Raw genomic sequence first — 17,584 nt, 5'->3', positions numbered from 1 at the left:
CAGTTTCTTCAGCTTCTAAATGAAATGTCCTGAGTCCTTAATATATGTGTCGGTCTTCCCCACGTGTGGCTGGAGGATATCACACACATCCATGCCCGAGGTAGGATTCGAACCTGCGACCGTAGCAGTCGCGCGGTTCCGGACTGAACTGCCTGGAACCACTCGGCCACCGCGGCCGGCTGTATCCCATCATGCTTGACGTCTTCCCTGACGGAAATGTCATCTTTCAGCAGAATAATTGTCCGTGTCTTAGAGCCACAACCGCTATAGTAGTTTGAGGAGCATTATATTGCATTCACGTTGATGTCTCGGCGACCAAATTCGCAAGATACAAATCCTTTGGAACCCATCTTTGTCGCTATAGGGAGCAATCACCGCGTAGGCATTATCAGCGGCCTGTTATTTACGCGAATTACATGGCCTATGCATAGACATCTAACGCCACGTATCTCCAAAAAACCACCCACAAATTGTCGGATCACTCATATGCAGAATCAGTTACGTCTTTAGTTCCAAAGACGTACAAACAAGCCATTAAGCAGTTGCTAATAATGTTTTGGTTCATCGGTGTACACAGAGAATAAAGTGGAACAAACCAAATGGTCTTGGCAAAGAGAACAGGATTTAAGCATTGATTTGAGTTAAATCTATGTAGTGGTGTGTTTGCACATGTCTGGAACTGTCGTAGCAGTTACGTCACATATCGGGAAATCTCGGGCTTGCACGAACTTTCGACTGTCGCACAACCTAGCGACTTCCGTACTGTTTCCATGACGTATCATAACTTTATTATTATGGATTTTAATCATAAAAATAAACGTGAAACCCCGAGCGCACGCAGCCATATATAAACACATTCACTAATAAATAAATTAATGATCACAGGTACGATTCAGTCTGATTCTCGAGCCTTAGCTCGTCCTTCGATGTAGTGATAGTATCTCCATAACTGGTCTTGCCACTAATTTATTCTCGTGACCGCAACCACAGTCTGTTTATACGATTTATTTCGCTTGTTAGGCATTCAATAGCCAATAATGTTCTCCCTTGTTTCGTCTGAACGTTACCATCAGTTTTAAAGCTGATTAAAAACTGGTTATCTTTTTGCACATAATTTCTGATGTGTGAACAGGAATCGAGATGTTCATTTATATCTCAGTAGGCAAATTATTTTAGTCTCTAGTAACCAAATAAAACATTGCATCGGGTGTACCAGAGTCCAGTAATATTACGTAAATTACCGTTATATATATATATATATATATATATATATATATATATATATATATATATATATGTAATATATATATATATATGATGTTTTTGCATTAGAATTCTTATTGTAATTTAATTCAGATACAGTAGGAGTTTGTACGCTGATAGCATTCATTACAATTTATACCCGTGTTTCACGAAACCGTCAGATTTCAAGCCGAGCTATAACTTGTTCAAATGTGTGTGAAATCCTATGGGACTTAACTACTAAGGTCATTAGTCCCTAAGCTTACACACTACTTAACCTAAACACACACACCCATGCCCGAGGGAGGACGCGAACCTCCGCCGGGACCAGCTGCACAGTCTATGACTGCAGCGCCTGAGACCGCTCGGATAATCCCGTGCGGCCTAAAACTTGTTATTGTTTCTTTTTTTACTTTGCTTTTAGGAAATCTGGTACTGTTTAAAACCAATACATGAAAGACGTTACTACACAGAAAGTGTTATCTGAAACGGCTTTCGAGGAACTGGCAGCGAGCCGGCCTTGGTGGCCGAGCGGTTCTAGGCGCTTCAGTCTGGAACCGCGCGACCGCTACGGTCGCAGGTTGGAACCCTGCCTCGGGCATGGATGTGTGTGATGTCCTTAGGTTAGTTACGTTTAAGCAGTTCTAAGTTCTGGGGGCTGATGACCTCAGATGTCGAGTCCCACGGTGCTCAGAGCCATTTGAGCCATTATTTTCACGTTTGCAAGGCAAAAGAAACATAAGTAAAACGTAGATAATTGATTATCGCTAAGTGAGTTCACTCGCCTTTCATGCTTCGGGATACTCCTTCCAGTTTGTATCTAACATTGTATTTTCCTGTACTCCTCCTCTATTCCGAGTAATCCGTACTAAAACTTAAGACATATTTGCTTATTTTCCATTCAGACCTTGCCACAACCTTAACTGATGTCTCAGTTGATATGTAAAATTTGGCGCTCTTTTCAAATCTTAAATACTGGGGTTACCGTTTTAAAAAAATCACTTTAATCTTAAAATCACCTTGAAAATCACGTTCAAGACAACGACTATTAGTAGTAATGCGTGGCCCTCTTTGCTGACTACAACTTTTATCTGCAACATTATGCTGTATCACATCCTTATCCCGAGTTATTCCCATTGCGGATTAAAATGGTCCGTGTGTATTCTAAGGTGACAGGAGTCATGGGATAGCGATATGCACACGTGCAGATGGCGGTAGTATCGCATACACAAGGTATAAAAGGACAGTGATTGGCGGAGCTGTCATTTGCACTCAGGTGATTTATGTGAAAATGTTCCCGAAGTGATTATGGACGCATGACGGGGATTAACGGACTGAACGCGGAATGGTGCTAAGAGCTAGACGCATAGGACATACCATTTCGGAAATCATTAGGGAATTCGAAATGCCGAGATACACAACGTCAAGACTGTGCCAAGAATACCAAGTTTCAGATATTAGCTCTCGCCATTGTAAGTAGCCTGTTTATGTGTCTGTATGTGGGCAGCGCGATAGACTGCATTAATAACTCTTGACAGCGCTGTGCGCTCTCTGTAAGAGACTCAGGGGCTGGTCGGACGAGCAGTCGGAAGTTAACAGTCAGCGGTGATGGAAGTTGGAGGTGAACTGCCAGCAGTGATGGAAGTTGGGAGTGAGTAGTCAGCAGTGATGGAGGTTAGAGGTCCATAATTAGCAGTGTTGGAGGTTTGCAGCATTAGCGCGAGCGGACGGTCTGAATGTATATCCATCACTGAGATTTATTACTTATGGTTATATAATTTTTGAACTGATTATCACTTGATTAAGGTAAAATTTCGTAAATTCATCGTTTGCTCTGCAACAAAATCTTTCCTTTGCTAACCACATGCTTAATAGTAGTTAGATCCTTCGGTAGTTACAATCTTTTATTTAGCTGGCTGTATTGGCGCTTGCTGTTTTGCTGTAGTTAGTGTAATGAAGATTTTTGTGAGGTAAGTGACTTATGAGATGTATAGGTTATTGTCAGGATTTCTTCTAAGCTAGGGTCATTCTTTTGTATTAATTATTTGAAGTCAGGTTATCAATTTTAAAGCAGTCAGATCGCGTTATCCTTGAATATTGTGAGTAACTGATGAATAGGAAAAGTTTGAGTTCTGTTTGTCAGGGCAAATTCTGTAGGTCAGAAATGAAACTATAAAGACAAGCAAAGAGACAGTACGTTCAGTTTCGCTCAGCAGTTTAAGCATGTTTACTTGCATTCAATTTCACTCAGCAGTTTAAGTAAAAATTTTGTTAAGAAGTTTCACCATGGTCAACATAGTGGCCGACGGCTTTTACTTTACGACCAAGGGCAACGGAGGTTGCGTAGAGTTGTCAGTCCTAACAGACAACCAGCACTGCATCAAATAGCCTCAGATATCAATATGGGACGTACGACCAAAGTACGACAGCGCAGTGACATTTGGCGTTAACGGGCTACGGGAGCAGACGACCAACGACAGCGCGTTTGGCGCGCGGGATTAGCCGAGCGGTCTGGGGTGCTGCAGTCGTGGACTGTGCGGCTGGTCCCGGCGGAGGTTCGAGTCCTCCCTCGGGCATGGGTGTGTGTGTTTGTCCTTAGGATAATTTAGGTTAAGTAGTGTCTAAGCTTAGGGACTGATGACCTTAGCAGTTAAATCCCATAAGATTTCACACACATTTGAACAGCGCGCCTTTGCTAACAGCACGATATCGCCTGCAGCCCCTCTCCTGTGGCCTCGTGACCATATCGGTTCGACCCTAGAAGACTGGAAAACCATGACATAGTCAGAAGAGTCCCGATTTCAGTTGGTAAGAGCTGATGGTAGGGTCTGAGTGTGGTGCACACCCCACGAAGCCATGGACCAAAATTGTCAACAAGGAACTGTGGAAGTTTCTGGTGGCCCCATAATGATGTGGTCTGTGTTTACATGGAATGGACTGAGTCCTCTGGTCCAATTGAACCAATAACTGACTGAAAATGGTTTTGTCCAGTTACTTGGAGACTATTTCCAGCCATTCATGGACTTTATGTTCTCAAAAAACGATTTCCTATCACCGGGCCACAGTTGTTCGGAACTAGTTTGAAGAACGTTCTGCATAATTCGAACGAATGATATGGCCACGCAGATGGCCCGACATGAATACTGTCGAACATTTATGGGACATAATCGAGAGGTCATTTCGTGCACAACATCCTGCACTGGCAACACTTCTGCTATTATGGACGGCTATACAGGTAGCATGGCTCAGTATTTCTGGAGGGGACTTCCAACGACTTGTTGAATGCCTGGCACGTCGAGTTGCTGCACTAAGCCGCGCAAAAGCTGGTTCGACACGGTATTAGTAGGTATCCCATGACTTTTGTCACTTCAGTGTATTAGGTCAGCACTGTATGATAGCGAGCATGTAAATGAAGAGTATTTTTGCTGAGGCGAATGCATGAATGAATGTGTTTCTGTCTTTTGTTTTGATTGTTAGTTCCTTTTCCTGAGATACTGCTGCGATGTTTTTTTCGAATCGGCGTTGTGACCCAGTGTTGAAATTACATGCCGGCCAGGGTGGCCGAGCGGTTCTAGGCGCTACAGTCTGGAACCGCATGACCGCTACGGTCGCAGGTTCGAATCCTGCCTCGGGCATGGATGTGTGTAATCTCCTTAGGTTAGTTAGGTTAAAGCAGTTCTACGTTCTAGGGGACTGATGACCTCAAAATTTAAGTACCATAGTGCTCAGAGCCATTTGAACCATTTTTTTTTCAAAATACGTCTGCTTATTGAATATTATTTATAAGAAATTGCTTCAGTAAATTTTCGACGCACAAATGGTGGCAACAGATCCTGATATTTTCCGTCTAAGGAAGCTTAATGTGACATCAACCTAGTCATTCTTTCGTGACGCGAACTTCTGGTAAAAGTCATTTTTAGTAGAAGCGTCACAATGATATTGAGCAGTTCTTAAAGATAATACGGATCTGTTTAGCGACACGCTAATCAATATTCAGAGGGTTTTCCCTGTCGTCGCAAAAACTGTGCTGGTCATTAGATGGCAAAATTAGGTTAGAGATTGTTCCGTTAGGTGATGGCACTGAGTAGAATGTAGTTGTTAGTTTTGTAGAGGTGACTACAACAGTGAGACTCAGTGAGAACAAAAATCACACAGTTACTTTTCAGACACGGTGCTGTTTGGTTAAAGCACCTGGAGTGTTCAATACATTTTGAGAGTAGGTGCAAGCATGAGAAATCTAAGAGTGGGTCCTTGGCTCTCGTGGAGTGGGGAGGCAACTCCGATGGAATCAAAACGCCGAGTGATATCGTAGACGAACGATAGCGCAGCCATGATTTTACAGAGACATATTTACTGTAGCACTACTGGTGGTGAGACGCAGTGTACTATTAGCCAAAACTGTTGTCATTATTCGGTGATACCTAGTGTTGCATCAGAGAACTAAGAGTTAGCTGAACAGGTAATCGTCAAAGAAATGGACTGCGCTAGTTTTATTCGGGTAGGCATAGACTTCAATGTTTTCCTTAGAAGAAGGAGAGGTTGTTTTGGAATGACTTTCCAATCTTAATGTCACTAACCTCTCACTTGGCTACTTTTTATTTTTCTGAGATTGCTTTAGACGTTATTTGAAGCTAATTGGACTTTAAGTATGAGAGGCATGTGATGTCAGTCCAGTGGATGGATCTTGGAATTTCTCTGACACCAATCAGATTGTTATAAGTCAAAAAATAAGAATTGTGACTTTTTAAACTTGATTCTAAGGGCAAATAGAGCTTGGCGATCCTTATCAGTACTATTACACTAATGAGAGGTTATCGACGTTGACCAGTTAACAGCCCTTTCGTCGACAATCGCACAGTTAGTCACTTGTAGGATTCGCACATATTGTGAAGAGTGGGAGCACATAGACCGAGACACGGGCGTCTTTGCGTGACTTTACGATGAGGGAAAGAGGGGAAGCAGATTGTTGCAAGATGACACTGGAACTGAGAGAGAGAGTGTAACAGATATCAGTTTGTGTGGTTTTCAGGTCTGAGGCAGTATTAATATCATCGTCATGGTCAGTTGTCGAACTGGAACACTGTCAGACCCCAAAATATCTAGGAGTGACACTTTATAGATTTGTTACTTTCAAGATCCACTGTATGAAATCCAGATCAGAAGTTTCCAAGAGGAACAACCTCCTACGGAAACTCGGCGGATCACAGTGTATATTTAACCGGCAACTCTACGAACTTCTGCACTGGTACTACGCTTTTCTACAGCAGAGTATGCATGTCCTGTTTGGTACAATGCAGTACATTCCAAACATTATCAATGACATCTGCAGAGTCAGGCTACTTGTAATCCACTCCTATCGAATGGCTTTACCATCCCGCAATAATAGCAGCACCTCCTATTCTTATAGAAACAGCTGCAAATAAGGAAAGAAAGGAAGTGGTGCAGAAGAGAACGTGTTCTCTGTATGTGCACGAACGTAGTCGCAACGACTGAAGTCTAGGAGGAGTTTCCTTAGAACATCAATGCTGAATAAGCTAGGTTGCAACTGTGGAGGTTTAAGACCCACCTTCCTCCTGGCTGCAACAGTGTTTCAGATGCTGTACCTCCTGGCTAGGATGAGAAATGGGCGTCTTTGAAGTCGCTGAACAAATTGAGATCTGGAGTTAGCAGATCAGTCCTCAACTTGGTAAGATGAGACTACGCTGACCAAGATGATATTCAGAGTGACTGGGGTGAAGACCAGATTGTTTATCATATGCTTGCATGCTCATTGCGTTCAACCTCCCATACTGCAGATGGACTTAATAAAGGAACAGAAAATGCATTGGAATTGAGCAAGTTTGGGCAGATGTAATGTGGTCATAACTGTGTATAATGCGTATGTTTCTGATAAGAGAATAAAAATGGAATATGTTCCACCACTCCTGCCGGGAGGATAAAACTAAGAATGCGCCGTGGTCTTGCCGAAAGAGACATCATATCATTTCCCTGAATGCATTTGAGGAAATCACAAGCCTAAATCAGGATCAGGATGTGTGCACGATGATCTGAGCTTCCCAAATCCGAAATATTGTTCATGTCGCTAACTTGTCAATAACAGACATTGATAAACATGTGTGTAGTACAGTTGTAACGATTACACTTAGAAACACGTCAGCTACGAGTAAGGCATGAGGATTTTGTTGACTAATGTTACGACAACCAGTTTCGTATTTAAAAATTCATCTTTGAATGGATGATACAGGTTTTTCTTTTTTTGGTTACATTTCGTGATCATTTAGTGGCGTGATTCCCTACGATGAAAAAATTGTTTCTCGTGTTTAGTTGAGAAACGAAGTGAAAATTATATGCAAATTGAGGTGTAATACTGGAGACTTAATGACGAGCCTCCCTTTGCTCCCAGTTTGAATCATTTGGACACATCATGAAATAACATCTTCCAGCAGTAAGACCTCGTTATTTTGCATTATTTTATCATATTTGAATAATATCTCGAAACCTTTCTGTGTACACATATTGGGTGAAGTACCTATGTCGAAACCAGATCGAAATGCTACACACCTTCTGTGCTGTATGCTGGTGAGCATGCAGTTGTCGTATATACATTGCTTGACAAAAAAAAAAAAAAAGTGAAGCACTTGGTAGTCACGGTCGGATGTCAACGAAACTTCGTACCGCGCCATCAGTAGGTATGTAAATGATTTGAGTTGCAATTCTCAATGAAAGGTAGAATGGTCAACAAAGTGCAGTGTTGTTCGTGTCTAATGATGTTACCAGTCCTGGTAATGTATGCATGCATGTCCGAAGGAACAGTCACCGTGGAGATACAACCGTTATGAAATCAGTTGTTTAAAGGAATTGCGACAATGGAAATTTATGCCGGGTCGGAACTCGTACCCGGATTTCTCACTCTACGCGAGTTGTCGCTTTAACTTCAAAAATGGTTCAAATGTCTCTAAGCACTATGGGACTTAACATCTGAGGTCATTAGTCCCCTAGAATTAGAAATACTTAAACCCAACTAACCTAAGGACATCACACACATCCATGCCCGAGGCAGGATTCGAACCTGCGACCGTAGCAGCAGCGCGGTTCCGGACTGAAGCGCCTAGAACCGGTCGGCCACAGCGGCCGGCCTCGCTTTAACTGCTTTGGCTATTCGGCACGACGCACGGGCGTACCCATACTTCCATATGTCGGCGTTTCTGCGTCACAACCTGTACTCGTACACACATTACGTAATTCCCGTACAGGGGAGAACATTCTAATTGAAAGTTGCTGCGTGATATTGGCGGATGAATACGATACTGCAGTGCTTGTATTGCTAAGAAGAACGATGTAATATCCCTTCAGACTTGCACTGCGGAGACTACAGCCATTATGAAATACATGAAACGTATTAGCAGTAGCAAAAAAGGAAAACCATCAGCTGTATAAGGGAATAAATACAATGAATGCAATACCGTATTTATCCGCCGATCTTGGGCAACCGACTTTCAATTCAAATGCCCTCCCCTGTACGTGAACGACGTGAAGTGCGTACGAGTACAGGTTGTGACGCAGGATCGACGACAAAGGGAAGTTTGCGTCCGACCGTGAGTCGTGCACTGATACCCAAACGGTTCAGGCGAGAGCTCGCATAAAGTGGGAAATGCGAGTTCGAATCCAGATCCAACAAATTTTCATTGTCATCGTTCCCTTATACAGCTGATGGTTGTTTGTATTTCACAACAGCCTTAGTCGACTCAGTGCCTGTTCCTTCGGGTATGCATGCAAACCCTAAAGAATGAGCATCGTTCTTCTTAACAGCACAAGCACTACAATATCATAAATAGCATGGGGCTGGAAAATGACTGGAGAGGTTTATCTTCACTTCTACTCTCATTGGTCTAGTCACATCTATAAAACTAACAATTACCTTCTACATAGAGCGATCGTCTAGCCGCTAGCGGAACAATCTCTAACTTGATATTGCCAGCTAATGACCAGCATAGTTCTTGAGACGGCATGGGACCCCCCCACTGAATATTGGTTAGCATGGAGCGAAACAGCTCCGTAAGTATCTTTAGAGTGGCTAGGTTAATGGCACATTATCTTCCTTAGACGGAAAACATCAGGAGCTGTTGCCACCGTTCGTGTGCCAAAAACTTACTGAAGCACATTCTTATAAACAATGTTCAGTAAAGAGATGTATTTACGACACTGGTTCACAACGCCGGTTGGTTAACAACGCAGCAGTATGTGAGGGGAAGAAAAACCAACAATCAAAACGAAAGATAGAAACATTCATTCATGTATTCACATCAGCAGAGATACTATTGACGCTGATGATCGCAATCATACAGGATGAACACAGAAAATGGCAATCAGAACGAACAACGCCAACTAAAAGTGCTATGTAGTGCTCTAAAATAAAATCTTAATATCAAACGCAAGTCGTTGGGTGCAATTAACGATGATTACAACTAATGTTTTTGGGCCATTAACCGTGCAAGCAAGCTTGTAGCATGTGATTAATTAGATAAGCACATATGAGAACAATATTAGCTCATGTTTTTACTACCATCCAGCACAGAGGAAAAGATTTCAGGTACGGGCAAAATAATTCACACCGATACACAAAATTAATGTTAACTGCTATCTCTGTTTTCTGAGATTAAGCGTCTGTGAAGTTCCTGAGCAGTCAATTTAGGAACTGAGCAGGCCCTAAATGAGCTACAAGATTCCGCCGACATATCACAGTACCTGCTGTATCGTGGGAAAAGCTGCGAGCGCCTCCGGTTTCGTCAGAATGTGAAATCTCACTCACTTAATCGTCATGGACAAGCTTCTTCTACATACAGATTATTCTCTTGATATTACTAATTAATTAATGCTCATCAGTCAGTAACAAGTGCACTGACATTCAAGGCTGGTGCAGAACCTCTTCCGTCGTAGGGGATGCGTCCTGCCTCACATCGCAGTAGTAATTTTGAAGAACGACAATGTCCGATCGACAACTGTCTCCAAAAAATACATCGTTACAAGAGCAGCCAATAGATGGCACAACAGACTTCTCAGTTATCGGATATGCAGTGTACATATCAGATGCATACACCGCAAATAATAAAAAAAATAAAGTGTGAAGCTTTGGTATTTCAAGCTCTGGGCCCAGGCTCCAGCCGAATATTCAGGTTACACTACTACACTATACTCGGGTTTAGGGCAAACCACCTATCCCCCTAAAACTGCCGATAGAGAGGACATTTCATCCCACCTGCAACTCATCCAACAAAACACCCACAATATACTTAAACTACTAAGACTAACAACCGCCTGAACATAATGATTGCTGCATGATTCCACCACCCTCCACACGTACAAAGCCTTGGTCCGACGTATCCTCTCCTACGCAAATGTCTCCTGGATATCTGCTCACTCAAAATTCGAGAAATTCATCCAAATCCTTCAATGCCGCTATTCGCCTTGCTTCCCAAATCCGCTTACCTTCCCCCGTAAGAATCCAAACCAGCTCATCATTTTCCCAGTCTCCCCTGCCAAACTGAACACGTCCATTTATCCTGTATTGTCTACAAACCCGATTCCAACGACCCCATTGTTTCCCTCCTAATCATAAATCCTTGTGTGCTGCTGCCATATATCAACACAACCCACCCAATCTACACTAACACACTCATCGTATGCTCTCCCAAGACAATTTTGACAAACTCATACACACTGAGAGCGAAACCCGCCTAACGTCTGTCCCTCCTATCAGACTTAAACCGGGGTGGTGACGCCGCGTGAAGAGGGGCACTTCCGGAAGGTTCCGCCGCGCAGCGCATTGCCTGCTGCATCGGCGGCTGCGTCCTTGTGTCAGCTACCTTGCCCCACACCCGCACGGTGACCCAAATCCAGTGACACACTTACGTATACCACCGGCACTTCTGTGACGCAACTGTGCGGCGCCACTGGCTGGTCTGAGCTGCGCTGCGGAAGACGCGGCCAGCATTGGAATGCGGCTAGACGGCACCTGTCCCTGTTCGTGTTGTTGCCAAGTGCGCCAGGCGCTGAAGCGACCCACTGGACTCTAAGACTTCCTCTCATTCTCGATGGGGAAATAATGTGAAAAGTGAAATCAGCGTCGAGTGTCCCAGAAAGACGTGTGGTGAGACTATTACACTACTGGCCATTAAAATTGCTACACCAAGAAGAAATGCAGATGATAAACGGGTATTCATTGGACAAATATATTATACTAGAACTGACATGTAATTACATTTTCACGCAATTGGGGTGCATAGATCCTGAGAAATCAGTACCCAGACCAACCACCTCTGGCCGTAATAACGGCCTTGATACGCCTGGGCATTAAGTCAAACACTGCTTGGATGGCGTGTACAGGTACAGCTGCCCATGCAGTTTGAACACGATACCACAGTTCATCAAGAGTGCTGACTGACGTATTGTGACGAGCCAGTTGCTCGGCCACCATTGACCAGAAATTTTCAATTGGTGAGAGACCTGGAGAATGTACTGGCCAGGGGAGCAGTCGAACATTTTCTGTATCCAGAAAGGCCCGTACAGGACCTGGAACATGCGGTCGTGCATTATCCTACAGAAATGTAGGGTTTCGCAGGAATCGAATGAAGGGTAGAGCCACGGGTCGTAACACATCTGAAATGTAACGTCCACTGTTCAAAGTACCGTCAATGCGAACAAGAGGTGACCGAGACGTGTAATCAATGGCACCCCATACCATCACGCCGGGTGATATGCCAGTATAGCGATGACGAATACACGCTTATAATGTGCGTTCGCCGCGATGTCGCCAAACACGGATGCGACCATCATGATGCTGTAAACAGAACCTTATTCATCCGAAAAAATGACGTTTTGCCATTCGTGCACCCAGATTCGTCGTTGAGTGCACCATCGCAGGCGCTCCTGTCTGTGATGCAGCGTCAAGGGTAACGCAGCCATGGTCTCCGAGCTGATGGTCCATGCTGCTGCAAACGTCGTCGAACTGTTCGTGCAGATGGTTGTTGTCTTGCAAAACGTCCCCATCTGTTGACTCAGGGATCGAGACGTGGCTGCACGATCCGTTACAGTCATGCGGATAAGATCCCTGTCATCTCGACTGCTAGTGACACGAAGCCGTTGGGATCCAGCACGGCGTTCCGTACTACCCTCGTGAACCCACCGATTCCATATTCTGCTACCAGTCGTTGGATCTCGAACAACGCGAGCAGCAATGTCGCGAAACGATAAACCGCAATCGCGATAGGCTACAATCCGACCTTTATCAAAGTCGAAAACTTGATGGTACGCATTTCTTCTCCTTACACGAGGCATCACAACAGCGTTTCACCAGGCAACGCCGGTCCACTGCTGTTTGTGTATGAAAAATCGGTTGGAAACTTTCCTCAAGTCAGCACGTTGTAGGTGTCGCCACGGGCACCAACTTTGTGTGAATGCTCTGAAAAGCTAATCGTTTGCATATCACAGCATCTTCTTCCTGACGGTTAAACTTGGCGTCTGTAGCACGTCATCTTCGTGGTGTAGCAATTTTAATGGCCAGTAGTGTACAACTTCTTATACAGGGTGTACCATTTAGTAGGGCTAGCAAACATTTTCCGTTAGAAGGTCGTACAGTCCTGAATAGGTATGCTCATCAGGCAAAATCTCCGCAAGAGTTGAGGCAATCATCCCACCGGCGCACCAGGTTGAAGATACCCGTTTTACGAAGATACTTATTTCGTAAAACACCGCGTCCTGCTGCGTGAAGAATTTCGTAACTGCCTGCAAACACATACAGCCTCGTCAGACAGGGAGCGTCGCTCCTTCAAGGTCTTTTTTTAGGAACCGATGCCATGATAAGCACATGGGGTGAGATCAGAAATATAAGGCAGGTGTTCGACTGTATCCCACGTGATGTGACGGAATTTCTGCGTTACGACATTTGCGACGTGGGGACGGGCGTTATCGTGAAGTAGGTTAGTTAGGTTTAAGTAGTTCTAAGTTTTAGAGGACTGATGACCTCAGATGTTAAGTTCCATAGTGCTCAGAACCATTTGAACCATTTTTGAACTACTGCCTTTCTTGTAATTTCGCTCATTACGAAAATATGAAGAGCTGTACATCTTTTTTAAATGGCACTTTGTTATTTATTTCCTAATCTGTTTCCTCTCCCGAAGCCTTACTGTGTGCCATTCATTTAAGAATGACGTTGTATGGAAACACAAGAAAAATGCACAATTCTTATTCAATCAACGGTCCTCACATGAAGATTTCAAAAATGGCTCTAAGCACCATGGGACTTAACATCTGAAGTCATCAGGCCCCTAGACTTAGAACTACTTAAACCTAACTAACCTAAGGACATCACACACACATCCATGCTCGAGGCAGGATTCGAACCTGCGACCGTAGGAGCTGCGCCTAGAACCGCTCGGCCACAGCGGCCGGCGATGATGATTTGTATGAGTGCAGTGGACACCAGGGAAGAGATGATAGAGATGTCAATCATCTATTGAGAATATAACATACAACAGTAACTGTAATAATATTTTCTTATTTACAATACCGGTATATGCAGTACTTTTAAACGGTATGTTGTCAATGCTAAAGGTAGGCACTTATTAAAAACGGCATCGTCATTACTTTACCTTTATTGCGGCTGAAGATAGGCGTAGTGCTACCCACGTAGAGGGACACTGGTGAGTGTGATATTCTGACTAGAGTCCGCTTTCCTGGCGGATGTTTGCGCGCCTTGTCGTGACTTTTCAGGATACGAGAAGTTCCAACCCAAAGCAAAGCAGTCGTCGTAGAACTAGCAGAGATGAAACAGTCCCACTTACTGTTCCCGTTTCTATTGCAATGAATACGCAAATGAGCATATGACAGCTTGAATAGGAGACTGGCATTCCTGAAATCAGAGTACATCTCATTTCCGTCTCTTTACTGTCAATTCTAGAAAGTAGATGAGGAGATTCAAGGTCAGTTTTACGCCACGTATTTAAAAACGCCACTTTTTTACGTTTTGATGTGGGTCTAGTGCATAGGAAGAGAATTAGCGGATAAAAATAAATAATGCTGTTTAAATAAGACGTCATCATGCTGTTTAACATATTCTGGTAACTAAACCACATTTAATTGATACATTATTTATGTTCCTTTTGAGCAAAATATTACTTGGGGTACTGAAGATAAAGGGGTCACCTTCTATACAAAGACCTCTCAGACATCAAAGCAAAATCCACTGCATCTCCTAATTCAGTACCTGACAATACTGACGACTCTTCGCTTGTGTTCGTCAAGTCGCATATTACTGTGTTTTCAACTTCGTCGTCCATCAAGCGTGTGCCATCTACTAATTACCACACACTATTACAACATAATTCGCCATTTTTTTCCATTTACTTAATATAACAACAGCAAAGGCATAAGTCAGTTTTTCATAAATCTGAAAAAGGAGTGCAAGGCATAATAGTTGGCAATTTAACTGTTAGTAAGATTCTAAATACGTTCTGCCAATGTCCTCTCTCAGTCATACGGTGGTTGCCGGTGGTTTTGACAACGTTCATGTAAAAAAAAAAGGACTAGTGACATGTAAAACATTGTGCGAGACTAGTCTTCAAACCAGGAACCCTTATACCATGAGCAGCTACCTTAGTCGCTCAAGCCATCATAATCATTAAACTCAAAATTCAGCATTTCTGAAAAAAATGTGACATGATAGTCACTCTGCGGTATTTAATTATGTATCTTCTTATTCCTTGGCTGTTTTTAAGTAGGGAGCTTGCTAACTCGGGAAGAAGGCTGATTAGGAACGAGAGGACTCTGATGTTCGTCCCGTGGTCTAGTTTGACCACAGGAAGTCAGTCACAGAGGCTTTAGAGAAGATACTTGGGTCTTGAGGGCACTGCAGCTGGCAGAAGTCGGTTGCGGTCGCGGTAAACTCCGGCTCCTCGCTTTGTCGGCAAACGTGGCTTTCACCTTTGAAAGCAGTCTGCCACTCATCCACTGCATGTCCCTGGTATAGCACTGAATGTGATGAATTCACTTCCCTGTGCGCAGATCTAACAAAAGGCCGCCACAACTCTGCGCGTCCGCCGTGAGAAAATTCTTAGTCCTATACTCCAGATTTCGGTATCCAACGAAATGCGTTTTGTCTGCTACACTGCCTCAGCGCGAAGGGGTCGACCAATGAGTGGGACATAGCTAGTAACCGATATCAGCATTTTGCATATTAAGATGCGTTCTGTAAGTCAAGAACGGGAACTTTCTGCAGGTTACCCTGTATTCCCGTAAGTAAAGCAACATTTCGGTAGTCATATTGGCTGCAGCTTTGAATTACCCTTTCCACGTGGAATTTTCCACAAAGCTGGGATTTAGTTTTAGAGGATGATGATTTTGGATACTTGCAATCCTGCTGCAGAATGGTGGAGGGTTCTGGTCCTGGCACAGAGTGGGGCGCACGTTTGCTGATGCTGATTGGGTGACTTTTATCGTTTTCTGAGCTTGGAGTAAATGTTGCATTTTGCGTTAGCGATAACCGCTTTCTGAGCAGCTCTCAATTTGCGGAATTTGCTACGCAACTTGCGTTAGCTGATTTACTGTATTGTTTCGTGGGTCGTGGACTCTTTTACTGTGCATGTCTGAGCTGCTCAGCTTAGGGAAGCTTGTAGCACTCTCACGCAAATGAGGAGCCTCCCCACAGTGTTAGTGGGACATTCTTGATCAACCTGTGCTTCTAGGGAGTTTTGGGATTCAGTATTTTAGGTGAGCTCCTTGTGTGGGAGCGGTTTCCCAGCCAATTTTACGAGAGTTTATGTTGATTCCTTTGGAAACTTATTGTCTGTCATTTTGTCGAGGTATGTTCGAGATCTTAGAGCAAATAAATGATTTATTAAAGTCAGACCTGATTTGAATCTCAGAACCAAACTTTCGCCCTACAACTGACCGTAGTTAGGTGACCCTCTAATAATAGATATAGCTTGTTTAGCTTCATTTCTTATTGTGGCGGTGCTCCGTTGCAGTACAGCGGCCAAACCTTTTTATCGTTCAGATGATACACAGATATTGTGATCAATTGTTTAACTGATGTATTGTTTTTTAATATGCGCACATCAACCACACAACCAGGAGAATCTTTAGTAACAAACTACCAATATTCAGCCCAAGTGTGAAACCATTTAATCCAATTGCAAAACAACATCTCCCTAAAATTCTTGGAACAGTCATGTCGAGCATATCAAAGAAATTGGATGTTGTAATAATATCCTCACTGGGTTCAAATGGCTCTAAGCACTATGGGACGTAACATCTAAGGTCATCAGTCCCCTAGACTTGGAACTACTGAAACTTAACTAACCTAAGGACATCACTCACATCCATGCCCGAGGCAGGATTCGAACTTGCGACCGTAGCAGCAGCGCGGTTCCGGACTGAAGCGCCTAGAACCTTTCGGCCACGGCGGCCTGCTTCGTCACTGGGAAATAAGTTAAGTGTCATTTATTCATTAGCGACAACGAACTACATACTGAACATTAAGCTGTCTGTCTCTTTTGAGACGTCATTAAACAGAATGATGATTGAATCTTCCCTAAAAACAAGACTCTAGGGGAAGTGTGTATTGTATTGCTTCTCCTATTGCGCCTGAAGGAAGCTAATTACTTGTTCCACTTCGCTGCCAATTCCTCGAAAGCGTTACAGATAACACTTCCTGTGTAGTAACCTCTTTCATGTATTGGTTTTAAACAGTACTAGATATCATTTCCTAAAATCAAAGTAAAAAAATTGCTTTGCCTGCTTTCCTGTGCATACCAGCCTGTTCAACTGTCTTCTCGGTGTACATAACTCAAGGGTTTGCTAATTGCATGCAACAAACTTTACTCGATAATATCAGAAAATTTCTTTTTGTGTAAAATTACTATCCTAATAATAGAGCCAGCCCCTATGAAGGGTTAGGGAACTCAGAAAAGCGTAATAACATCAGTGGAGACACTTAAACTGAAATTGGATCAAAAATGCCTCTAAACTGTGAGATACCGTGTCCAGATGATGTGTCAGCTATGCAGGCATTTTCGCTAATCATCGCGGCTAATAAAACCCTGTTATGTGCGAGCAGATATGATACATATATTAGTAGATATATATTACTGAACGGCTAAAATAGTTGCCCCATCACCAGGTGACGGTTGCGGTTACCTAGCAACTTTTATTTTTACTTTATTTTAATGCTCTTCGAACTGAGCCTATGGACTACAAGTTAACAGTCAACGTCATCTTAGACCTTGTTCGCATGTCAGCTTTGATGTCCTGCCAGTATCTGTTGAGGACTTCACTCAGTGTCTTCTGC

The sequence above is a fragment of the Schistocerca americana genome, chromosome 2 (assembly GCF_021461395.2).
Source record: "Schistocerca americana isolate TAMUIC-IGC-003095 chromosome 2, iqSchAmer2.1, whole genome shotgun sequence".
Lineage (NCBI taxonomy): Eukaryota > Metazoa > Arthropoda > Insecta > Orthoptera > Acrididae > Schistocerca > Schistocerca americana.
The sequence above is the reverse complement of the archived record's forward strand: the minus strand, read 5'-3'. Positions refer to the sequence as shown.